Source organism: Nelusetta ayraudi, unplaced genomic scaffold (assembly GCF_046127955.1).
Source record: "Nelusetta ayraudi isolate G7.1 ecotype Tasmania unplaced genomic scaffold, CSIRO-AGI_Nayr_v1 ptg000033l, whole genome shotgun sequence".
In the NCBI taxonomy this organism is placed as follows: domain Eukaryota; kingdom Metazoa; phylum Chordata; class Actinopteri; order Tetraodontiformes; family Monacanthidae; genus Nelusetta; species Nelusetta ayraudi.
The window spans coordinates 3258796-3284524 of record NW_027466083.1 but is presented as its reverse complement, the minus strand read 5'-3'; the positions used below and the strand labels follow the sequence as shown (position 1 = coordinate 3284524).

The window sequence follows — 25729 nt, the reverse complement described above, 5'->3', positions numbered from 1 at the left end:
TGACGATTCCCTTCCACAATTCCCTTTGCCAGAATTAGAAGCTTCATTTTTAGGCTGCCAACACATTGAAATGAGAGGAAGAAGAAGGAACGTGCATGGGCTTATTTTAGTGCGTTCAGCGGTGTGAGGCCACGTTGCTGTTTGTCCCTTTTGGGCTTTGGTACAAACATGGCAGCCGCCGTGCAAGTGGCTTGTTTTAAGCAAATTTACTCTGTTACGCTCCAGTTCTGACAGTAAACACAATTTGTAGAAGTCCCATTCTGCATCGTTAAAGGCCATTAAATAAAAACAAAACTAGGCAAAAACCAGTGAGCAAATACGGACGATCTTCTATGGTGACACAGCATGTTACTGTCACGGTTAACTTATGTATCTTCCACTTCAGCATTTACCCACGTATGTCTGAGGTGCGTTGTTCAGTGCAGTGCACCATTCCCATGTCCCCTGTTGAAACCTTTAGCCTTTTTTCCCGGCCGCTCTCTTCATTTCAAGGACTCCCCTCCTTCCGGCGACTGGCGGCCAGTCCGAGCGCATCAGGCCCGGAGAGAGACAGCCACACAATGGAGCGCAACACTTTGACCACTCTGGGCGTCTGTATTCTGAATGGAGGAGCTTGAAGCTGCTCTTCATTTTTCTCATCCCTCCCTCTCTCTCTCTCTCTCTCTCTCTCTCTCTCTCTCTCTCTCTCGCTCTCTCTCTCTTCCTGGTGTAAGAAGGAATCTGGCTGTTCCCATAGTCTTGGCAAATCCCGCCGTTCCAAATTCTTTCCTCGGTAATTCTGTTGTCTTGCCAACGGGCGAGTGAAAGCGCAGAAGTGCATTATGGACCGGTCATGCATGAATAACAAGGGGCCTCTCTCGCACGCGCACTCGTGTGTGTGTGTGTGTGTGTGTGTGTGTGTGTGTGTGCGTGCGTGCGCGCGCGCGTGCATGTGTCCAGTAGAACCGCAGTTGTTATGCAGAGGCCCTAAGTGGCTCTCTGCTCTGCGGTTATTGCAAATACACCTTTGCACATACAAACCAGCAGCCGCACTGTGCAGGGACAACAACAACAGCAACAACAGCAAAAAGATGCAAGTCTCTCCAGTCATTAGAAACTTGCCTTCTTCAGCTCACTGTCATGAGCCACACCAGCCCTTCCAGCATCTGCACCGCTGATCCCTCTGTGCCAGGGAGGCATTAAGTGTAAAACTTGCAGTTTAATTTGAGATCAGTTTGTTATTTTAGCTTTTTTCTTTTTTTTCTTTTTTTGCTCAAGCTGTGACAGTGACCCACCTGCTAGCAAGTTAACATTTGTAGGTTTGGACAGCAGTTCCTGTTGGCCCCGTCGGGGAACACAGTGATACACACCGTCCGCTCTGTGCTGCTCCACCAAAGCAGATCCACGGGGCCATATGTCAGATTGTTAACTGGGTCAGTCGGGCTTCTAGCGACACTGTTTGGCTGTGCAAAGCTGCACGCTTGAGTTTCAGGCAGGTTTTCTTTCTCAAGTAGCTTCGGGAACCGCGTTCCCATTTTCCCACAAGCGTCGCTTCATTTTCGCTCAGGCCGTCGCTGGGATGCACCGGTGTGATTTTGTGTCTGAAAACATCCGGCGAGCCACCAGGGAGGAAAAACTTTTCACGCCAATCGGCTTCCCGCCCATAAGTTTGTGTGTTTACAGTCTGCACGGAGTGCATTTGAGTTGAAAGGTGTGTGGATGTGTTCGTTCAGCATCTACTGGGAGTGTTTGCCTCCAAGATCATCACTCAACATCTTTACAACTTCCATTAAATATGACAAATGAATACTTTTTTTCTCATGTGAAGGCCTGGTAGTGCAGCCGCTGCCGCCACCTCTGCGTCTCGCTTGTCGAGAACGCCGCACTCAGGTCACGGCAGGTGACGGCTCACACCGCCGCCACCCAGCGGCGCCGTGCAAATATTTTCCGTCGTGCCGGACTAATGTGTTGACATTTGTTTATTGGCATATTCAAATGTGCTCGGCGGGAGCTCTGGCGCTGAAACCTGACTGACAGCGAAGTGTGTTTTTGCTGCAGGGATCTTCAGCGAGCAGCCTCGTCTTCCTCAGGGAGAGGCCGTCGGGCCTCCTGTCACAGCGGCTGCTGAACAATTTGAAAGCTTTATGAAAAAAAAAAATCTCACTCCATGAAGGTCAATAACCCCTTTTGTGCTCACGTGCTTCTTTTGTCTGTCTTTGCGACAGTGAACTGCCGCCCCCCCCCCCCGCACCGCACCGCCAAGGTGCCGAGGTGCACACATGCTTTGATGTCATAAGTGATTACTTTGTGAGAAATTAGGGCTGTAATGGGAGGTGACACCTATTGTGCGCGGGCGGATCCGGGGCGACCCGTCTGTACCCTGGTGAGCGTTCCAACAAGATCTTCCTCCCAGCGATGCTGGACCAAAGAGCGCGATGTTAACCTTTACCTGAGCATATTTGCCAGCTGTGAAGCGTCCGGTCAGCGCTGTGCATGCGCGTGTGTGCTTGGCACTGCCGGAAAAGGCGTGCACGCTCGCCCTCGCTGGCTGGAGTTCAGCAGCCGCCAGTGTCTGTCTGATCTCGGTCACACACGGGTCACGTGTGACAGGCAGACGGACACGCACACACTTCCTCCAGCAGTTTGCACGCTTCCCTTTCGAATCGGCATGTGTGTGCGTGAGAGAGAGAGAGAGAGAGAGAGAGAGAGAGCGGGCGAGCGAGCTCTCTCAGACTGTCTGTCACTCCCCCCCCCGCCCTCTCGGAAGGAACAGTTGTGGTTTTGGAAGCTGCGACTGTTTGGCTTCCTTTTAGTCGCGTTCTATTTCCGTCGCACCTCAAGACGCAACGCAGCCCCGTCGGCCCGGGGCGTCGCGGCGCCAGGCGAGCGGCGCCGAGCGCAGCCGAACGCGGGATTTTGCGTTTTGTTAACGTGTCTCGCTCCTGCAATCAATGGAAACTGCCTGCCGCGTGTAACTGAATGATTCAGCACCGAGCGGTCTGCGTCTTTGAACCTGCTGTGTGGAGGGTGTGTGTGTGTGTGTGTGTGTGTGTGTGTGTGTGTGTGGGGGGGGACTGCACCGCACCACTCGCGAGCTGTTAAATAGTGATGGGTGGCGGCGACAGGCAGAAGAGACTCTGAAAAAGTGAAGAAGAAGAAGAAAAAGAAATCGGCAGCCGCCTTTTGTGCTCCGCTCAGCAGGCAGCCAAGCGGCTCTGCAGGGTCAGCAGCACCCCCCCCCCCCCCTGCTCCTCTCTGAAGTGGCTCCAACGCAGCCTGAAAACTCTGTGATTGGCCAATGCGCGACGCTGGAACCACTTGGGCTCCGTCTCGACGGTTGTGTCCCATTTGAATGCGCACACGGCGCACCCCGCGTGGAAACAACAACTAATAATAACGTTGTCTAAAAACACATTGCGCGTGCGAGTGGACTGGCGCCGCTGCCTGGCGGTCACACCTTCATGTTTGAGTATAGCCAGAATGCTAGCGCTACTGCTAGCCATGTTAGATGGCCGGCTCGTCAGCCTCATGCTGGAAGTAAGAAACTGCTCCACCGGAATGTGTGAGCGAAACGTAGAATTAGAAATGTAATTTTCGCCGTGAAGTCGATGTGAAAAGTTCCTGCAGCTTCTGAGGCTTCAAAAGGAAAATCCTGACATGGGGGTGAAAAAAAAAGCACAGTTTATGAGGCAGTTTTTTTTTAAATTCTCTTAAGTCGTCACCACACCGGTTATCAAATAAAGTTTCTTTTGCGAAATGAGCACATTTAAAGCTATCTATTTTATCCTTATGGTGGAAGGACAGCTGTGCTACAACTGAGACAATATCAACGATGATTCTTATTGTTTTTTTCACCCCCCCGCCCCCCCCCTTCAATTACAGCCGACTGCCAGATTTGTTACATCAAACGCTGGTTCCTGTGGCGCCGTCGTGGCGTGTAGACAAGAAGTGGGGAGACGACTATTATTTATTTTTTATTTATTTTATCTACTTTTTATTTATTCATCACGCAAGTCTCCCAACGCCTTATTCCCCCGGCCTCCTTCCCGGTCGGTTTGTTTTGTTTCCACCCGCTTTGTGTCTCAGTCGTTGGCAACTTGGGTTTTGGCAGATGGCTCCCGTCTTCATTAAACACCCCCCCCCAACAAAAAAGATAAAAAAAAAAAAAAAGATAATGTGCTGCCTCTCAGTACGATGTATGCAAAGTCTATCTTATTCACTGACGCCACATTGATGGTGACTTGCTAATAATGTGTTTGACCGAAGCCCACGTGAGGATAATATCATGAGTCAAAAGTGTGAATGGGACTTTTCAAAGACTCCCACCGCTCGCTCACCTCCAGTGGCTCCAGGTTAGCAGACATCGCCAGCGTGCTCGCTGCGTGTACACGTGCTCGCCGCGCATGATCCGCCTTCAGAGTGCCATTAATCAAGTGGAGTATTATTGTTTTCAGCATCTCGCCCAAGTCTGCACATTACCATTTTAATGACATTACCCTCCTATTAATCTGCTTACCACACAGCCGCTGGTGCAACTTATAAACTATCAAAGAAGCGCTTTGATAAAAAATAATAAAAAAAAAAGCCAGACCAAACAAAAGGAGACAGAGAGGAGGAGGAGAAGGGAGGAGGAGAAGGGAGGAGGAGGAGGTGCAAGGCAAGGCCACGGAGAGAGAAGGAAGAGTAATTAAAAAGCCATTTTAATGAAAGAAAAGTCCTAAACAAGAAACGGGTGGAATAATGGTGGGAAAAAAAGTGCAGATGCTGCAGTCTTGGGTTTGATGTGCCACAAATAAAACGGATGCTGGGCGCCAGAGTGTGAGTGTGTGTCGAAGACGGAGTCAGTCAAGGCCTCCGGGCCACGCAAACTATAATTGTCACTCTGTGTTTTACGGCGGGGGCCGACATCAGACATTGGAGTCGGAGCTCTCAGCAGTGTTTTTTGGAATCTATGTCCCAATTCTTTATTATTATTATTTTTTTAAAGTCTCAAAGACTTCCCATTAGCATATTACAACCTGATTAACCTCAGTGGCCGGGTCTAATGAGTCCGTGAAATTCATTGGCATGGGCGGAGAGGACGAGGACCAGCGGAGGGAACGGATCAGGACGCTGCTCTCGGCCTTCAGCCTCTGACTCGCGACAGAGGCTGAACCCTCTGTCCCTCTTCTCACTCTCCTCTCGGCGGCTTTCTTGTTGACTGGCGACGGCCAAAAGCAGCGCCGAATGCAAGTTTGGGCTGTGAAAGATTTTGTTTCTTATTTGCGCGTGCCTTTAAATTTATACATGGAAATGTACAACTCCAGGCTTTATTTGCCTCAGCGACAGGAGTGAGGTGCGAACAGGTGTTCGAGGCAGCTACAAAAGGATCGCCTCGGGGCAAACATCACTCATCCGTGTGTGTGCTGTTGTGGGAAGGGGGAGCTGTTTTTTTGCGTGTGAGTGTGTGCAGAATACAAAGACGGCGGTGTGTGTGTGTGTGTGTGTGTGTGTGTGTGTGTGTGTGTGTGTGTGTGTGTGTGTGTGTGTGTGTGTGTGTGTTGCTCGTAAACTCCCAGTTTAAAGAAAATTTGGTTCCGAGCTTTGTTCCTCAACAGCGAGCACAATTTGGGGGGAAAAGAATGAAGTCTGCTTAACTGAACCCAACCCAGGGGGCCACTTGAAAAGGTTTACACACAGGACTGCCCGGTAGGGGAGGGAAAAACTGCCCCGTGTTAGCACGCCAGTTAGCCTGCACCTGAAACGTTAGCAGTGGCAGGTGTAAACTGATGCTGGAACGCAGACTGTGTCTGGTAAAAACAGCTGCGTCGCGTCTCGCTGTGTCTTTCTTTGCATGGACTGGAGTTTCCTGTTATTGCAGTATTCTGTTATTGCGTTGCCCATTTCTCTGTTTGTTATTGCACCCATAAACATCAGGTCCCTATTCCAGAAACGGATACACTGACTGCAGCATTCTGGTTTTGATTGTCTTGAAGTGAAACAACTTTGAAATGAAACAGGACACTGTGGGAGTTTATATATCAAGATGTATATTTTTTTATCATGTATGGAATTGGAAAACTAAAAAAAACAAAAACATGATTGTGGTCCAAATATGATCGAAACCAGATCAACCAGAAAAGCAGATACTGTTCTTGTTAGTGACGTGAGAGTCGTTCAAAAACTTGAGAATCACTTTACTGACTCACATGGCATGAGTCCTAACCTCTGCTGACTCGTCCCTCCTACCGCTAGCTAGCTAGCCTCAAAGAAGAGAAAATCAACTCGACTCCCTGCTGCTATGAGGCGGAACTGTGAACGAACGGATCATTCAGTTGCTTATCAGTTCATCGGTTTGTTACTCGCTTGTTGCCTTTCGTTCATCCCTCACAAGGAATTGGATCATTTTCAAATCACTGGTTTTAGCGACGGGAAATCCGTGAGGACTGGAAGTAGGTGTAGTCTGTGTGTGCAGTACATCTTAAAAAAAAAAAAAAAACCTTTACTTTTGAGAGTGACTCTATGAACTCAAGCCAGTAAAAAGAATAGAGCTTTATGACTATCCGCTTTACGCTGTCTGTCGAGACACAGACGCAGTGCCGGACGCGTCCACTGGGACCAGTCGGCTCTTCCCTCTTCAGACGGTCCCTGAATTCACAGTTCGCTGCTGCTCAGTGGAACTCTGATGGTGTGCACAAGCTGGAACTTCCCTTCCAAAAAGTAGATTTTTATTTGAACAACTTATTTCAGATATGTGAGACTAACCAACCGCTGCACCTGCTGCGGCTCGTCAGTGGCAGGAAAAAAAACCTGTTTATTTTACATACAGTCTCTTCTATGAGGTAACACCGCAGACCCAACACCAGCTCATCCTGTGAATATTGAGCCATTCAAACGTGCATTTGCATTCTCCTGAGTGAGATAGATGGATGAATGCTTTGCATGTGCTCAGTTCAAGCGCCGTGCAGACGCTCGCGCAGTGTGAAAACTGGCCTCACGTGGCGCCATGACTCGCTGATGTTCGAGACATTAAAGTGCTTTGTGCCATGATTTGCTAAAGTGCTGGGCTTCATTTAATTTTTTTTTTTTTACCCCCCTTGTCTCGCTCTCTCATTACCTCCTATTGTGGTGCATTCTTCTCCTCGCCGTGTCTCTCAGGAGCGCCGGGGCCCTTTTTCATCGTCGCCGTCTGCCGGTGACGGTGCGAGGAAACGAAGCTGAGTCTGCCGTGTCGATCGAGCCTCTGATCCTCGATGAGTCACTCATTTAATGCTGTGAGAATTGTCAATCTCGACGCCGTCCGCCGTGTTTCCAAACAGTCGCACTTTGCCGCTCCGCTCACCTCTCGGCGCGTTACGCAAGTTGTGTTCTCGCCGTCGCTTTCTTACCGGAGCGCACTTCCGCAAATGAATCGACTCCGCTGGGAATTTCTGATATCACACGCGGAAAATAATTTAAGTTCCTCTCTGATTTAAAAAGGTGGAGGGAAAGAAGAAGAAAAAAAAAAAACAACTCCACAATTCTCCCTGCTTTTTTCGCAGCACTTTAGCAACTCTTTGAAAACTGAAATCCTTCGTCGCTGCACGCCGAAAGGAAGCTGCTCTGACAGAGGGAAAAAAATGTAACGCAACGTGTTGGCAGCTCGGGTTTGTGATCGCATGATTTTTCTCTCGACAGCGCAGCTTGCCAGGCATTTTTATCTACATGATCAAAACAAAACAAAAAAAACAAACTCTTTGAAGTTTCTATATGGTTTGTCTCCCCAGTGGAATTCCCGATGCTACGGCCGCTGCAGCAAGCGAAATGAAAACAACAAAACAAACTAACAGGCACCAATTCCTGTTTTTCCATGTAAGACGTGAAGTTGCGTGTTCGATGCAGCGAAACTCACACGTGTATCGTCCATGTTTGAAATTAAATCATGTGACGTACGCTGTGATGTCATCGAGCCTGTGAGCGACGACTGACCTCAAACACTCCTGTGACTGTGTGTGTGTGTGTGTGTGTGTGTGTGTGTGTGTGTGTGTGTGTGTGTGTGTGTGTGTGTGTGTGTGTGTGTGTGTGTGTGTGTGACTAGCTGCTAGCTGTGGCTCTTTGGGCTTCTCTGCCTTCTGCTCGGCCACAGAACAGCGTTGGGGTTCTGTGTGTTGCTCAGTGGTCGAGGGCTGTGGGGGGAGTGTGTGGCTTCATTCAGCACGTCGTTACAATTTGCGTCGCTTTGGAGCTCGCCGAGAGCCGGCGGTTGTTCTGAGTCACGTCCTCTGTTTCCCCGGGAGCTTCGACTCCTTTTCAGGACGGCTGATGAATCCTCCCCGTCGGTGACGCAATCGGAAGCGGGATTTAAGACCGACATGATGCTCCGTCTGATTGTGTTGATTTGATTGTGCTGACATTGTGGATGAGTCATCTCCTGTCGGTGTTCCTCCTTCACTTTTGATTTAGCCGCACCCACCGCAGCAGCAGCAGCAGCAGCAGCAGTTAGCTAAAGACAGAAAAAGAAATACAAAGAAACCAAAAGAAAAGAAACCACATATTACTCACTTACTCTAAAAGCTAAAATCCAGATTTATTTCCCCCAGGTCAGATCCGTGTCAACACCGATGCCGATCGTGAAATTGAATTTCTCCTCCACGAGTGAGACCGGCGAGCGGGACGCGTTGGTGCGACGGAAGGAGAAACATAAAGAGTGTGGGAGTGAAAAGATGGAGGGAGATGAAGTGAACGGACGACACCGGGGTTCAGATACAGCGGCGGAGGACACATCCCTGCATGGAGAAATGTCAGGATGTTAAAGGAGGAGGGGAAAAAAAACAAACAGAAGAAGGAGGTTAAAAAAAGAAACCCGGGCTCCGTTTGTGTTGGCGCGTAAACAGATAAACAGATAGAAGCTGTCCGAGCTCCCGCCGCCCAATCTGAGCCGTCGCAGGCAGGCAGCAGCCCGACTGTAAATCACCCCCCCCCCCCCGCACCCCCCTTCTCCCCCCCCCCCCCCCCCCCCTCCTCCCTGCTCGGCAAATTTGCGCGAGTGTCATTCTTGATGTATGCACAGATGCTCAGCAAAAGAGGATTCCTGAAAGTCGCATCCTCGAAGCCCCAAAACGTGCCGTCCAAGAAAAGGTCTTATTGGCTTATCGTGCGCTGCCGAGACCCATTCACATAATCCACAAGCAGCCAGGATCCAGAACATCCATCCCTGTCAGCCATTGTTCTCTTCAGGAGGACTGCTGGAGTCCTGTGTGTGTGTGTGTGTGTGTGTGTGTGTGTGTGTGTGTGTGTGTGTGTGTGTGTGTGCGCGCGTGCATGTGCGTGTGTGCGCGTGCGTGTGCGTGTGTGTGCGTGCGTGTGTGTGTGTGTGTGTGTGGCCTGTCTGCCTTCCCACTCCCCGCCTTTTCCTGGTGCGTCTCTGCCGCTCGCGCTCTCGGCTGTCTGGCTGCGTCTCGCTAACGCGCTGTGGAACGCCAGCGCTTTGAAACGCGCAATGAAACCAAAGAAAGAAAAAAAACACAAACAACATAACGCGTCTTTATTTAGACGGCGGCTGCAAAGTGTCGAGGAGGCAGAAAGAAAGAAGCTCGACGTCCTCCCTCCGCCGCTTCGCTGTGAGAAAATGAACCGAAGAGAGGGCCGAGCCGCTGTAATCCATGCCTTTGAGTTTCCAGAGAGCGGAGCTGAGCGACTCGCTGACGTGCGGGACGTCGCGGCCGCCCTGTAAAATCTCAAACTTCCCCCTGCAGCCTGACATGAAGTTGACGCTGCTCGCCCTGGAGTCGGTGCACTTTGCAGTTGCAGCACTCTTTTTTTTCTTTGGCCGCGCTAACAGGAAGTGGCGGCTGGGTCAGCGGCCTGACCTGGGTCAGCGTGTCATTCTGGTTTGACTGCCGCCGCCGCTGCTGCTGCTGCTGCTGCTGCTGCTGCTGCAAAACATTAGCGTTAGCGAGCCACTGAATATCGTCGACTTTGGATTTTTACCGGTGGGGAATAAAGAAAGAAAGGAGGGAAGGGAAAGAAAAAGTGGGGCAGCAAAGAATGGCTGGAATTAAGAATGGTTTGAAGTGATGTACTTACTGCAAAGAAGGTGTCAGGAAGGAACAGCGGCTTTTCTTCAGCTGCTTCAAGTGCCACCGTGAACACTCACGGTTGTTCGTTTCATTTCCTTCACTCAGGCTTCAACCCGACAGTTTGAAATTTGGAACATTTGTCATCGGGTGAAATTTCTGGAAAATTCAAACGGTAGATGCTACATTGATGTTGTACAGTGAAAGTGGGGCATTCGGTCGGAAGCACGCAATTGTGAGTCCTCCAATTTACTGAAATAAAAGCATCAGCGTTGTTGATTTTGTTATTGATTGTGGTCATTAACTTGTCATGCGACCTTCATGTCAGTTCACTGCATGTTTTCATTGTCAACCAGGACGCGTTCACTTCCCCCCCATCGTGACGCGCTCTTAGTCGCTGCCACACGATTGGCTGATTGGCTGTTTGTGTTAACGAGCAGCGGGAAATTGTCGCTAACAAATTGGCCTGGTTAGTGTTTGGCTAAGGCCCTTTTTGCAACGGATGAGAAAATGAATAGAAGCCGATGCAAAGTCCTTGGAAAGACTGCGATACCAGCTTGTCTGTGTACACACACACACACACACACACACACACACACACACACACACACACACACACAGACACACACACGCGCACATTTGTCTGCAATCAGCTTTCTGCGGGGCCGGCCGTCCTCTGGAGATCAAAGAGCCACCTCACACCGGCGAGCTGCTGGATCAGGTGTTGAGATTCTGCCGCTCTGCTCCTCTTGTCTCTGCTTCGCCTCTTGCAGATTTTCTCAGTTTGTATTGCACCACTGCTGCTTGTTATCTTTTTTTTTCCCCTCTCTCTGTTTGTGGTGCAAAATGGGCAGTTGGCTGCAGGGATAAAAAAACAAACAAAACAAAACACCCAAAACAAAACTGAAACATTCAGATGGCCCCCCTGGAAAAACACCACATTTCCTGCAATTATCTCATGAGTTCCTCTATGGAAATGGTGCATTGGCTGAAAACTGTGTGTAGAAAGCTGCCCCCTTGCATTGACTCAGAGTCTGCGCTCACTTGTTCTACACTCTGATTGGACATCGACACTGACGTCACACCCGGGGCAGTAAGTGCAACGGCACACTGTGATGTTCACAGCATACCGCAGTATTTAAGTATTGGCGGAAGCGTTCCCTTTTCCTATGCACACAATAGCCATTGACGCCAGGATTAGCATTAGCAATCATCCCGCTGTCCAGTAGACTGGACCGTCCAATCAGACTCCAAAGGGCAACGTCAACTCCATCTTTCAGGCTAAAGTGTCTCCTTGCTGCAGGTCGCGACTCGCCCATCTCCTCCTCTGCGTCGCAGTCCGACAGTTTCCAACTTCTTCTGCGCTGTGGCGTTTGAAATGAGTTCACACCCACCAGCGGCTCTTCGTCTCCCAGCTCAACCGTTCACAGCAGCTTCTGGGAACGACGCGAACACAGGCAGCAGCATCGTGTTTTGTCTTTGCTGCTCCAGCGCTAACGTCGCCCTCTTTCGGTTGAGTTGCTCTGCCAAGTCTGCGCGAGCTACACGGAGGCACGTTCTCTGTGTCTGCTGTCCATTATTGTAGCTTTTAAATGTCTTTACTCAACCTTTATTTTACCAGGTAAGTCCCGTTGAGATTGACGTCTCTTTGAAACAGCTGCAATAGGCTCCTGGCAGACCATGTGACCTCGGTGCAGGAGAAGCAGTGATAGAAAATGGATGCAGGGGATTGTGACAGTGTTGAAGGACAGTTTGTCATTTGAACTGAAGAGCTAAAGGTTCGCCCAGGTGTGTGTGTGTGTGTGGGTGTGTGTTTGAAGTCGTCAGTCCCTCCACCCACCCTGGTGGTTTCCTCAATCAATCTGTGTGTTGATTGTTAGGCAGGGGACCCTGGAATCAGACAGCAAAGGAAAGTAATTTAAATCCATTGTGTTTATGTGCGTGTGTGTGTGTGTGTGTGTGTGTGTGTGTGTGTGTGTGTGTGTGTGTGTGTTTGTGTGTGTGTGTGTGTGTGGTCACTTTCCTCCCATTAATTGTTTTGACGTCTCTTTTAATTGATACAACGAAGCATAGATACATTAAATACATAATGTGCTCAGCAGCTCAATTAAAGCTGAATTCTGATTTTACAGACTCTAATAAACATCTGAAATCTCCCAGGGAAACAAGGTCAGACACTTTAGATTTAAGTTCGCACTTATGTCTGTTGACGTCTGTTGAACTCCAGATTGGTTACACAGGTCAGCCGACTCTACCGTAGACTTCCTGTGGCGACACCCCTCCCCACTCTTCTTCTCTCCCCCCCCCCCCTTTTCCCACTCGCACGCCCACCGTTTTGCTAACGGAGGAAGCTTCTGGTTGCACAGATGTACCAGCCGTCGCCACAAAGGCTGTTTGCAGCCGCCGCCGCAAATGTGCCACAGGGTGGAACCCTGCGACGGCAACAGCCCCACTTTCTCACCTCCCATTTTTATTGTCTTCCCCACTGCTGCTCCTCCTCATCATCCGCCCCCTCTGCATCTCCTCGCTTCCTCTCCGCCCCTCCCTCCTTTCTATTTTCATGTCGAGCCGCTGCCTGCTGTGAGAAGCCTCCGCAGAATCCCCCGCTAGACGCGCACGCAGTTACAGAGCGCGACAAACAAACACACACACACACACACACGCACCCAAACACAACCATCAGTGCACAAAATGACTGAGGAGGAAACGGGAGCGGGCAGACGAGTGGAGGCAGCGCTGGCACTTCATTTTTCTGCGAATCACACGAGCTGCGGGTTGTGTTGTTTGAAGGTCGCGGCAACAAAGCACAACAATCATGGAGCAGTCGCTCTCCGTGATGCACGCGGCAGCGACGTGGCATACCTCGACACCTGGCCCGACACTTGATTGTCTGCAGACAAACAGTCAGGTCACTGGGGAGGCCCGGTCTTCGCCGACTCACACGTCTTTGTTGACTGGACGGAGACTTTAGACTTCATGCAGTGCTTGTTGTGTTTGGGTGGGGGTTGTTGTTGATGTTACTACGCTGATATGCTGGTTAAGCCTCTCTAAGATCCCCTGGTGCTGCACGTGATGTTGCAGTACCTTGTCTTGCCAATAGATGTCAGTGCATTTTACACGCCGGACTTTGAAGTCAGTGAAAACAAACTTGGTAATGAAGACAAAATAACAGACAGTGGGTGCACATGAATATTCTTCTTGACTGTAGTAGTTTTTTTTATTTACCCAAACCTTCTCACACTGAACAATAATCTCATTAATCTTCCATGTATCAGTTTCCTCTGACTTGTTTCGATTTCCCCTGTACCTCCTCTACTCTCTGTTTCATGTTCTGTCAGGCCGTCCCTCCTTTAAAATATTCAGTTGTGGCTCAATGTTTGAGCAGCAGTGTTTTCCTCTTCCTGCCCGACGTGTCCGTGTGTGGCTACTACCTGTGTAGCAGTGCATGTGTTTAGCACTGAGGTTGTGAGGCAATGGCAGTGCAACCCTGTATAAATGTTTATGTGTGTGTGTGTGTATGTGTGTGTGCGTGTGATATGTATTGACAACGCAGGCCAGCCAGCGCTGCACTGTGTCAGCGGTAGTAGGCGCTGTTCTCAGATTAATAAGGCACTTAATCATAACGATGCCAATGACTGTGTGAATGCAGGTAGAGGAACCTGGTAGTGCTGCTTTAATCCCCCCCCCCCCGGTTGCAGGCTCTGTGCTACAGGTTTCATTGAATTATGAGGCGTGCTGTTCTTAAGCCTCCCTCCTCTAACCAGGAGTCCATGAAGCCCTGATTTAGAAACCACACGCTGACCGTCAGGAGTCTCTTTTTTTTGCAAATGTTGCAGCCACCCCAAGAGCTCATTTCCTATACTGTAGTGCACATTCAAGGCTGCATGGCAGAGTGTTGTTTGGCATCTGCAGTGAAGTCATTCAGCTCTTGTACAACCAAGGGTAACCTTGCCGTCTGCCTGCAAATACCTGCATCCCAACTGCTGTACGTCCACTTCCAGTGACGCCTTCACCCGTGGCTGTGAGAGAAAGCGTAGGGGCCTCTTCCGCGTCTGAGCCGCTTCTCAGCCGTCGCCACGCAAACAAAGTTCAAAGAATCGCTTTTCACCGTAGCGCAGCGCACAGCAGTGCAGTACGTGGGCAACGCCAATCCCGTAATCCCATATGGCGCGCCACATATTGTGACAGCGGCTGTCTCCGCCCCCAGGTTTGATTTTTAATGCGAGGAAAGATAATTATTTCACCTTTCACGGGAAATGTATTATCAGAGGTGGGGGAAGAGAGACAGGTAAATGACAGGTAATTGCTTTTCAGAGTCAACACCGTTCCTCCGCCAATATAGCGCGGCTGGCGGGGGAGGGGTGTCAGCGTGAGCAGGAGTGGGAGGAACGAGGAGGAAGAGCTAATTTCCATAATGAAAAGGTAATAATTTGCGCTGTTGGAGTTGGTTTCTCTGTCTGGTCCGCAGCGGGCGTGTCACCCCACCTCCCCCACCCACCACCACCTCCGCCCCCCCCGGCCGCTCGAGGTCACCGCCAGGCGCCGGCCCTGCATGCTAATTCATTAGCCGTCCCGTCTCAAGGATGTCAGCTTCACCTTCTCGCTGCTTCCCTCTCATCTTCCCAATCCCATCCGCTTCTTCCTCCCAGCACTCCCCCCCCCTCCCCCCCCAACCTGCGCTCCTCCTTCACCACCCAACTCTCCCTCTAAAGAGGACGCATATGGTAATATGGAATATACAAATGAATTATATCCACCGGTGGAGTCCCGCATCTCTTTTTTAAATACTATTCCATCCAGCGCTTTCTGCCCTCACCTGTTCTATGATTGCATTGTGGCATCAATAAGAGCCTTCGCTTCCCCCTCATGACACACACACACACACACACACTCTCACACACACACACACACACACACACACACACACACACTCCCCTCCACCCTGCACGAATGATTTAGGAGCGTGCACATTGACTATCTGCCACCTGCCTGAGGCTGTGTTCAGGCCCACCTAGCGGCTGCTGGCCCTGCATGTTAATGGCTGCTGGATGGGGACTTGCATGTTAACATGGACGCGGGGCACCGGCGGCAGAGTCGACGCCGCGCACCTCCACGCTGGTTAAAGGGCTCAGATAAGATATGAAGGCGTCTCCGCTGCTTAAGTCGTCTCTTCTCCCCCTCGTAGTGCCGTCGCCCTGAATTAACCGATGTGATGATTGAGGGATTGGACACATGTCGGACTTTGATAAAGGCGATGCGGCGGATGTCTGTGGGCGCAATCGTAAAAGTGTAGCGGAGCGATACGGAAATGTCAAGCGAAAGCCATAAAAAATAGGAAGGAAGGCGGAGGCGGGTGTGTTTTTTATCCACTCTTCACTATGGCAACGCCGCCCTTTTGTTTGTTTATTTTTTTGATATTTACTTTAACAAAAAAACATGTGTTGTCTGCCACTCCTGTTGATGGCCGCCGTCGCTGCCATGTTGCCATGTGACTAATGGAGAGCCGGAATTTGGCGCTTCCCTCTTTGCTGTGACAGGTGCAAAGCCGGCGGCGCCGCTGATGTGTGGAAACGTGAGCCGCAGCGCCGACCGTGTTCGCTGTAAACACCGAGGAGAAACATCTCCTGCGTCGCTGAATCACACAGGGAGAAAAATAACTCACTGTTTGGGGAGGCTTGGGAGTCCTTTGTCCCTTCAACATTTGACACCGTTATTGCCAACGCATCGCACAGTTTCAGAGCGGCGATGGCCGGAGACCTCAGCGAGATGAGATGAGATTTTCCTTTATTATTCCCGCAGCAGGGAAATTCCCAGGAACCCGGTTCTGGTGTGTGGACGGCGAAATGGTGCAAGAGTGACACAAGATGAATGAGCTGCGATGCGGGTGAAATAATGTATGTGTGACCCCGTCTTCACCCTGAATCAGCTGCAATAGGCTCCTGGCAGACCATGTGACCTCAGTGCAGGAGAAGCAGTGATAGAAAATGGATGCAGGGGATTGTGACAGTGTTGAAGGACCGGTTCGCGTGTGTGTGTGTGTGTGTGTGTGTGTGTGTGTGTGTGTGTGTGTTTGAAGTCGTCAGTCCCATACCCCCGACCCCCCCTGGTGGATTCCTCAATCAACCTGTGTGTTGATTGTTAGGCAGGGGACTCTGGAATCAGACAGCAAAGGAAAGTAATTTAAATCCATTGTGTTTATGTGTGTGTGTGTGTGTGGTCACTTTCCTCCCATTAATTTTTTTGTTTCCAACTCACTTGCTTTTCTAAATAGACTTAATTCTTTTTTTTCTATTTCAGTTAAGACAAAAAAAAAAAAAAAAGTGTACCAGGAGAATATTTTGTATGTCCGACTTGGAGCCACTTTCAAAAGCCGGAACACATCACAGGTCCAGATAATTCTGCTCCCTCAACTTTTTAATTGCTGTTTTGAATGAATCGAGCTGGGTGCCGGTTCAGAGGGAGATTAACCCGCAGTTGCACAGTCGCTGTCGCTCACGCAGCTGCGAGCCGTTTGATTCGCGCTGGTGTTGCACGCCGGCGAGGTGAGAGATTGCGGCCCGTGCAATAACGGCGTGACAGGATTAACTCAGCCAGGCTGCGTATCTCTCGCCACCATCTCCCACAGCCTGCCAGGTGGAGGAGGCAGGCAGTGGGGGGGGGGGGGGAGGGCGGGGTTCTAGTCTGGGAACTGGTACAAACAGGATGCAGGGCTGTGGAGGGGGTGTCTGGCTTTTGCAGTTGCAGCAGGTGTCACAAACACAGGTGCAAAAGGCAGAAATGGTGCACAGGTGGATGTAAATGACGGCGGGCCGGCTCATCAAACTGCTGCGGCTTCTTTCTCCTTTCTCCTCCTTCCATCCTGACACGCACGCCGTCACATGACACGCCGGACCGTCCGCCCCACAACTTAAAACAGCCGATGACAGAGGGTGAAAGGAGTGTGTGTTTGCTTCCTTTGCCGTGTGAGGGAGACCTCGGTTTGAAAAAAATCAAGGACTGCTCTTGTGTGCGGGCGACGCGACGCGTGCCTTCTTTCTCAGCCTCGGCATGCAAAGGCCTCCACCCTCAACCTGCATGCAGCCTCAACGGGGAGAACTGTGAGCAGTGAGAGCTGCCACTTCCGTGCGCGCGCACTCAGCCGTTCAAGTGTTGTTGAAGTCGAGCAGTGGGCCTAATTGTTGCTGCCTCGTCCGTGCGTGTTGAGCCTCAATAAAGGAGGTGTTATGAGGCAGAAAGGGCAATTATGTCATTTTTTTTGTATTATTTTTTTTTCAAACTGCACACGTGTCAAGGCTCGCTCTCGAAGAGAAACGCGGAAGAGGCGTCTTGTTTACTTTGTTGGGTTTTAAGTGGACAGCCATTTTATTTTCCATAATTTCCCTGCGAAGCCTGCAGCCATTGAAGAGAGACGGAGGGGAGACACTGAGGAAGGGAGAGAGGGGGGAGGGAGGGGGAGGGTGAATGACTTTCACTGTGTTCCTGTTTGGCACTGATGCATTAATAAATATCTTCGGCGTAACAATAAGTGGAAGGGACAGCGGTTGTCTGAGCACTTCTCCTCCCCTCCCTCTCTCCCTCCCCTCCATCTCTCGTTCCCTCTCTTCTCTCCTCCCTCGCTCCCCCCTCCCTCTCCCGCTCTCTGCTGGGTCTGCTGCGTCGGCGGTCAGCAGGAAACGATGTTCATGGTCTGTGGAAGAAAAGGCAGCGCGGGCAGCCGCTGATTTCATACACTCACCACCGAAATTTTATGCCACAATGGGACTGAAAATACCTTTATTATTCGTTCATTTATTTATTTTGTTTCTGCTTTTCTGCTTCAGAGTCCCTGCGATCCCTCTGTCTTCAGTGTATTTCGACCTTCGTGAGCTCGTGTTCGTCATCAAACCTCTGCGGCGACGCATGAGCCCATTACAGGGTGTTCTGATGCCAAACTCACTGAAGTTTTTAAATAATTACATTTTTGGATGGGGTGTCGTGAGCGCCCCCTGCCATGAACACCACCGGTGCTTTGTTCCACTGTGAAATACCGTGTGATGGGATACACTCGCTTGGCCGGTTGGTGCACGGACAGACAGACAGGCGGGCAGACAGACAGGCGGGCAGACAGACAGGCGGACAGGCAGACAGGCAGGCAGGCAGGCAGGCAGGCGGACAGGTGGACGGACAGGCAGGCAGGCGGACAGACAAACAGACCGACAGGCAGACCGACAGGCAGACGGACGGGCAGGCAGGCGGACAGGCAGGCGGACAGACAGACAGACAGACGGATAGACAGGCAGGCAGGCGGACAGACAGACAGGCGGACGGACATATAGACAGGCAGGCGGACAGACAGACAGGCGGACGGACATATAGACAGGCAGGCGGACAGACACACAGGCGGACGGACATATAGACAGACAGGCGGACAGACAAACAGGTAGGCGGACAGACAGGCAGGCGAATAGATAGACAGACAGACAGACAGACAGGCGGACGGACAGACAGGCAGAATGTCGTGCGGCGCTCTCAGGGGGCCAGCAGACACTCTACCTCCCCGGGCTGTGATGAGGGACAGGCTCGGTGGGGGAGCAGCTGACACCTGGGTCACTGCGAGAGAGTCGGCTCGTCCCTGCTGCCTCTTTGTCTCCCTCCTCGCTGCTCCTCGCTGCTCCCCTCTGCCAGCGTCTCCCTGCCTCACTCTACCTGTTCACTTCCCCCTCCGTCGTCTTTTGGACTCGTCTTGTCTTTTGTTCGTTTACATCGTACGACCGACTGGAAAATTGCTCACCCAGTCCTGGGTAATAAAATCAAACATTTTTTTCCCCAGAGTGCCAGATAATTATGGGGTTTGGAAATATGTGCAGTAAATCAAATGGAAATGCAAATAAATGTTTGCATAATCAGCGTGGGAAGTGGAGACGTTTGAGCTTCACTTTCTTCTTTCCCAGCAACGGAGCTAAACATCCAGCACAATGGAATACAGTGAGATGTGATGTACTTTAATGTCCCAGTATTGATGATGCGCTCTGGTCTCATTGTGCTCAAGTGTCAAAGCCCATTCACTTTGGTGGAGTCAGTAAAAAGAAGCTTCCTGTCACCTTCCATTGTTGCCAAACGTAGGAAGAATAGTTGCACATAATGTCCAGATTTCCTCAGGTGAAGCATGGCGTTGCACGCAACTCCGATTTGTAAACATTCAGGGGCAGATCCTCAAAGGAGGGCGCGCAGCGGTAAAATGCGGGTATCCACAAAGGTGGATAATGACATGCAGGCGCAAACACGCCCACAAATGCGGCACCTGAAACAGGTGCGAATGTTGCGGTCTGGCGACCTGAGAGCAGTTTGCACCAAAGGTTGCTCGTGAGTGCGTGTGTTTGACAGTGGAACTCTGCTATAGGATAAAGGCGCTCCTGTGCTCCTGGCATTACGATGCCTCCTCCGTCTACCAAGACTGCTGCCATAATGGAAAGAAAGTCAAGACGCCAGACGCGCATTTATACATTTCAGGCTTTTCAGAGAGGAAAGTTTCACTCAGAAGCCAGAAACACTTGGACAGACAGAAGCTGCGCCTGGTTCTGGTTTTGGCTGGCGGTGTTTGCGTCTGTCAAACTGCGCGCGGACGCGAGCGCAAACTCTTCCTGGATCTGCCGCTGTTTGAATGAGGCATATTTGCATAGAAGGGGGTGTGTCATTTTGCACGTAATGACTCATTTCAATACATTCAAATGAGCCTGGCGCAACCCTGCCGCTACTTGCGCCGATTTTCACGTTTGCGTCCCCTCTGTGGATCGGAATCACCGTTTTTGGCGCTGTTTACACGGATTGTCTGCCACAAAAGCCGCGCAAACGCTTTGTGGATCTGCCCCTAAGATTATCACACACTCCCTGCTGGACTCCTCCCACTTCCTGCCGTCCTGACCTCCCTCACTTTATATTCGCCGAGAGCCGCGTCTCACTTGACGACCGGAGCTCGGCTCCCTTCGCGTCAGCCTCGCCAGCAGTCAATCTGGAAACCTGAGAGGCTGGCGGTGTGTGTGTGTGTGTGTGTGTGTGTGTGTGTGTGTGTGTGTGTCTCAACAGAGCAAAAGCAGCCTCAACATTGCGTGTTGAATCGCCGCCGCCGCTGAAGGGGAGCGGCAGACTTGACGGGAGCAGATGTGACACGTTTGTCAAATGACCTACTTCTGTCCCTATTATGAATTAAAATTGTATGACGGAGACTGGGGGCTGCTAATGAATGATACATGGGAGGGGGAGGGGCGGGGCTAAGTGGATGGAGAGGCGGAATAAAGCGAAGGGGGTTTGCATGGACATTTATTTGCATGCGTGTGTGTTTTCTCCCCCTCTGGAGTGTGTGACGGCGTGAAGGAAGTGTGTTGGTGCGGCAGAAGGCCGCGTTAACCCGGAGGATAAGCACAAACATGTATTTAAAAAAAGAAAAGAAAAACCCACGGTGAGCCACACGCTTCCCACTGAGCCGGGGCGATAGTGGCTCTTTAATTGGTCGAGTGCTTGCGGGGAAGCGGCGCTGGACAGATGTTATCCGGCCCTGCGCTCAGTAGGGGGCAGGATGGAGGTGGGAGCTGGGGGGTGGGGTTGCCCTTAATGGTCTTGTACACATAGAACCAGGGAACCTAGACCCAGAGGCGGAGACACAGGCTGTTGATCCGGCCCGACGGCGACCCAGTCCCTGAATTAGTAAACGTGGAAAAAAGCCGATTTAGCCGTAATTGCGCCGCACGCACCGCCTCGCCGCTCCCCAAGCTCAGTTCCTCGTTCGTTTTGAAATATTTCCATAGAGATATTCGAGCTCCACAGTCTTCCAAAGGAAGCCCTCCTCTGCTGCTCGGGGTTGGGAACAGCAGCGTTGTGTTGATATCGGCCACATGATGTTCTGTCAGATTATTTGGTGAATTCTTTGGTTGGACCTCCGGTGGTTTAGTGTTGTGCGAGCTCCGCCCCTCCATTGTTTGGGCACCAGGAATTCTTTTGCCTTCGATGGACAAACACTGGACCAGAGTGGGAGCTTTTTTTTTTGACATATGGACAGAGAATCCTGGAAAGAAAAGTTTTATGTCCTTCTTGGCCCTCTGCCCTCCTTTGTCTCTCTGGCTGACTTGTGCCCCCTCCCCAACACACACACACACACACTCTCCCTCTCCCTTTGTCTCACCCCCCCCCCCATTCCCCCCGGCTCAGTGAGGCACAGCCGAGTGTCGTGAGAGATCACATCCTCCTGACCTTGCTTCAGGAGTTCTGATATATTTCATCTCTCATCGATCTTCCATCCCCGCACATTTTTTCCTCCCTTCATCACCCACTCCCTTACCTTCCCAGCGCCATCTTTCTTCCCATGAGCAATATCACTTCCATCTGTCGTTCTGTGCGAACCCGCCGTCGGAATCCCTGTCGGCGCGGGGGCGGGATTTTGAAAAGAAGGGCCGGACCAAGATGACGTTTTCCCCCCCAATCCGAGCGAACTCTTGGTAAATTTGTCCGCAAACAAAATAGAAAAAAGAAGACGGGCATGCCAGCAGGCTAAGAGACGAGGAAATCAATAGGCTGCGGTACGCTAGGCTGCGCACACGCTAACACGCGCGGGATGAAGCGTGCGCCGCTTACAAATCAGCAGTTTTACCCCCGGCGCCGCTCCGCTCACTCGGGTGTCACTTCCTGCCGAAGGGGCCACTCAAAGCAACTTCTCTGGGCGCCGCGCGACTCTTGGACCTTGATACGGCCGACTAATGTGTTTTGACTAACACAGTCTGTCCCATTAGCATCCATGCTGTCGCGGGCCGCCCAGGGTCGCCGGCCGTATGTTGCAGCGGTCAGGGTTCAGGGTTATTGTTACGTGGGCAGCATCGGCGTGGTGTTTACCGTCGGCCTGGGCGAGTGGCCTCGCGACCCGGCCCGCTCCCGCCGCATCTGTGTCCTCTCAGCGGAGCCACTGTTTGTGGCCAAGTGCGCCTGACCTCGGCTGTCGCTCAAAGCCTTTCATCAGCCGTCGTCGGCCGGCGCCACGCCGCGCGCTTTGCTCAGGATGAAGAGGGAGGATAAACACGAGCGTTTTTCCACAGAGGAGGAACACAGGCCTCTCCTGTCCGCACTTTATAGGACCGCAAGTATTTTCTGCGTGGACGAGCGCAGTGGATAGGATAGATGGGTACACTATTATACCATCTGTAAAGGAAGTTACAATACAAGGGAGATTTGATACAATCAGAATTGATAGGATGGGAAAAGATAGGTTAGGACCGGATATACTAGGATGGGATGCGATACATGATACAGTACAGTATACATTGTGTGCAAAGAGCCAGTTAAATTACACAGGAAATTTGATACAATCGCACATTGATAAGACGGGGGAAAAAAAGGTAGGGTAGGATGGGACAGGATAGGATGGGATGGAATGCAGTAGGAGAACTTTAAAAAGTTCCCAAAAGGAGAGCTGACTAAATAAGTATCATATAGAACGATGACACAATTTGATCCAAGACAATTTACAATTGCAGTTTGGCCACGGACAGTAAAGCAGATACAGTCAGTGCAATACAGTCAAGAACACATAGATCAGTGTGATACATGTGGAGGCTGCGGGGTGGCAGCATGAAGTGAGCGGCTCAGGTCCGCTCAGTGCCGCTCGGCGTGAAAGACCCCGTAGGTTTTGTTGTGTGGCAGCTGATTGTGTTTGCTTCCCAGCCCTCAAGGTTCAGTCACAGCCCCTTCCCTGTGTCACATCCACACGCGCAGGGGCCTCTTTGTCAGGTCCGGACAAGCCGAGAGAGATTAGTGAACCTGGCAGCGTCCATTCAGACATATTGTATTTTTCACTTACACGTCCCAGCAGACGGCGATAACGTGCTCTGCCAGGAAGAAAGCAAGACCGAGTCAGTTTTGTCCGAAATGCTGTTTGTTTTTTCCTCCTTTCTCTTTTTTTGGCCTCAAGTCCTCTGAGTAACGCAAATAAATGAAGGTTTGCTTGCGTGAAGGGGAAGGTTTTGTTTGCCTTGCTTTGCCGGTGCAAATTTGCCTGTGCTGCCGCGGCCCAAAATGCCAAAAGGCCTCTTGTGTAATCGGGGGAAGGCTTAGCATGTCTGCCGGCGTCGCCGAAAGGCTCTCGGTGTGTTTGGGGAGCACAACAACGCTTGTCAAAATTTAAGTGACCTTTCTCAGCAGGGTTCTGCCTAACTGACACCTTCATCTGCACCAAACACAAACATATTGCACCACAACCCAGAAACCCACAGAAACCCTCTGCCTCCCCAGAATAATCAACGCACTCTGTCATGTCTTTTCATTTAATATACAGTTTTAGGTTCTATTATCATTTTGTCATGTTTTCAACACGATAGCTCTCCAGACCACATCTCGCCCTCTTGTTTCCTGCCGTTTAGTTTTCATCGCAAGCAGCCGATTTCCTGAACCGTGATTTTGCACTCACCGTTTGAAATGTTGAGCAAGCGAAAGAAGCAGGGATGGATTTTACTTATTTCTAAGGGTGCTTCACTCCCTGGCTAGAGACAATCTTTTAATGTTGGAAAGCAAATTTAGCTCAATACGGGACCTTTCAGATTAAAATGGCAAAAAACAAAACCCCACAGTGTAAAATGCTTTTTTCTTGTTTTTTTCACCTTTTTTCCCCCCCAAACAAACGCTTCATGTCAAAACTGAAAATTGCACGCATGCGTTTCCCGAGAGCGAGCTGTGAGATCACTGCCTTTTCTTGGTCAGAAAGAACGAGTGAGTCAACATTTCTGGGGAGAGCAAACGGAAGCTGCAGGAACAGACTCCCCATTGATTTGTCAGCGCCGTTCAAAACAGGGTTATGCAATATTTTGCTCCGTCTTCCCCATTATAAATAATTATTGTCTTTATTTATCCCTCAGCAAAATGAAAACACAGTGTCAGCGTAAACAATTGAGGGTTTAGAATGTAAAACAAATCAATTGCTGGATGTGTTCATTACAAGGAAAATATGGATTTAGATTTCTTTCTTTTTTTTTCTTTGAGCAGAAAGTAGGCTAGTGAGCTTACGTAACGCATTGTTTTTACTACTGCCTTTGGTCCTTGTCCTCACTTTGTTGTCATTTATTTTTTATTTATTTAGTTATTTTTTGTGCTCTGCTGCCTTTGCCCATTCTTTCCCTGTAATAAGAGGAGACAGCGGGGTCATTTCAGTGTCGGCCCATGATGCATTTTTTAAGCACTTCTTGCTACAGTAGCTTTATGTCTAAAAAGAAGCAGCCAGTTCGTCTCTGCTTCTTTGTCTCTGTCTGCTTTTGATGCCGTGCGTCCGTCCATCTCTTTGTTTTGCCTGTGTGCATGTTTCGCCCTCGTAGCAGCGCTCTGGCCCCTCGGAGTGGGAAAGGTTACCGCGCTTTCAAGCTTTCTCTCCTAATTGGCAGTTTTGCAGAGCGATGTGGATGAGGAGCTGGAGAGCTAAGCAGCCCGGGGGATTGCATCGGTCCCTCTGTTTGTCTGTAGATATGTATTTCAGCTGCAGAAATTGTTTTCACTGGGCAAGACTGGATTTTGGTACAGGTGAAAAAAAATCTCCATTAGCTGCTTTTTTTTTTCTTTTTTTTTTTAGGTTTCAATGAGGCGTGTAAACGAGAAACATATTCTTCTATCTTTGCTCTAAGCTGCAACGCCAGATGGCACATTTCCTAAGTCCGTCTGGTAAAGGGCCCACAAAAGGAATTTGGAAAGGGGAACCAAAACCTCAAAGGTATCTGTTTATCACATCCAAGTGGGCCAATCAGATTTGCTACAGCTGATTTAGCCGCTCAAGGCTTCCTGTCAGCGTGGGGGGTAGCTAGCTGCTGCCATGCGCTGCAGGCTTTCACCAAACTCTGGAAGCCAGTTGTGATACAAAATCACATCGTCCTCAGTGAACAGCACAATGTGCCATTTTCTTTCCTCCTTTAAATCCGAAATCGTCCTGATCTAATAATAATCTTAATCTCCTGAGTAGCAGGCAGGTTAAAGTCGTCGTTCCCTGTTGGGGGTTTAATGGCAGCTGGTAGCACTTGTGCCCTCCTGAATTCCTACATTTGAACAGAAACCTGTCAGTACACCATATTGAGCTCAAAAGAAAACACTGTTAGTCTATTAGAGGTTTGCAAGAAGGATGAAAAGTGAGCAACCCAGCCACTGTGCACTGCATTTGTTCCTCCTGGTTTTCGCAAGGAGATGAGCCACCTACTGTCCAAATGTCTGCTCAGGGGAGCAGCCATGTGACGCAGCCAAACAGGCCAGCCGAGGTGCTGTCAGGACGTCGGCCTGCAGACACTGATGATTGAAAGAGACTCAAGCGGTTGCCATTCTGCACGCGGTGCATCTGTGAATAAAAGTGATGACGTTTGAAACTGGTGATGGCTGCATTATCGCCATTTCCTGCACGACGGCGGCGTTCTCAAAAGGGGGGCAGCAGATAAAAAAAAAAAAACCCCGCTGGAATGGGCGGGCCAGCCGTTCGCTGCACGAGACCGCGCGCAATTTGCTTCGGCTGCGTCTCTATAATGGGCCAAGCTTTACCTCGACTTAACCTCGTGTTATTAGCGGGCTTTTATTGGTGCGCATCGATCACAGCGGAGCGGCGCTCATCAAGGGATGTGGAAATGAGCGTGCGGGCCAGAAGGATGTATTCATCTCTGCTGTTTATTTTAATGGGACTTCCGCTGGGCGGCAAACAATTCCATGCTTATTTCCTTAAATTGGACAACAGACGG

The 25729-nt window shown here is 50.4% G+C and overlaps 1 protein-coding gene across 3 annotated transcripts in view; it reads left to right on the top strand.

Moving 5' to 3' along the window:
- Positions 1–25729, top strand: part of cadm2a (cell adhesion molecule 2a) — a 181852-nt gene that overhangs the window by 14287 nt on the left and 141836 nt on the right. The window lies entirely within an intron of this gene.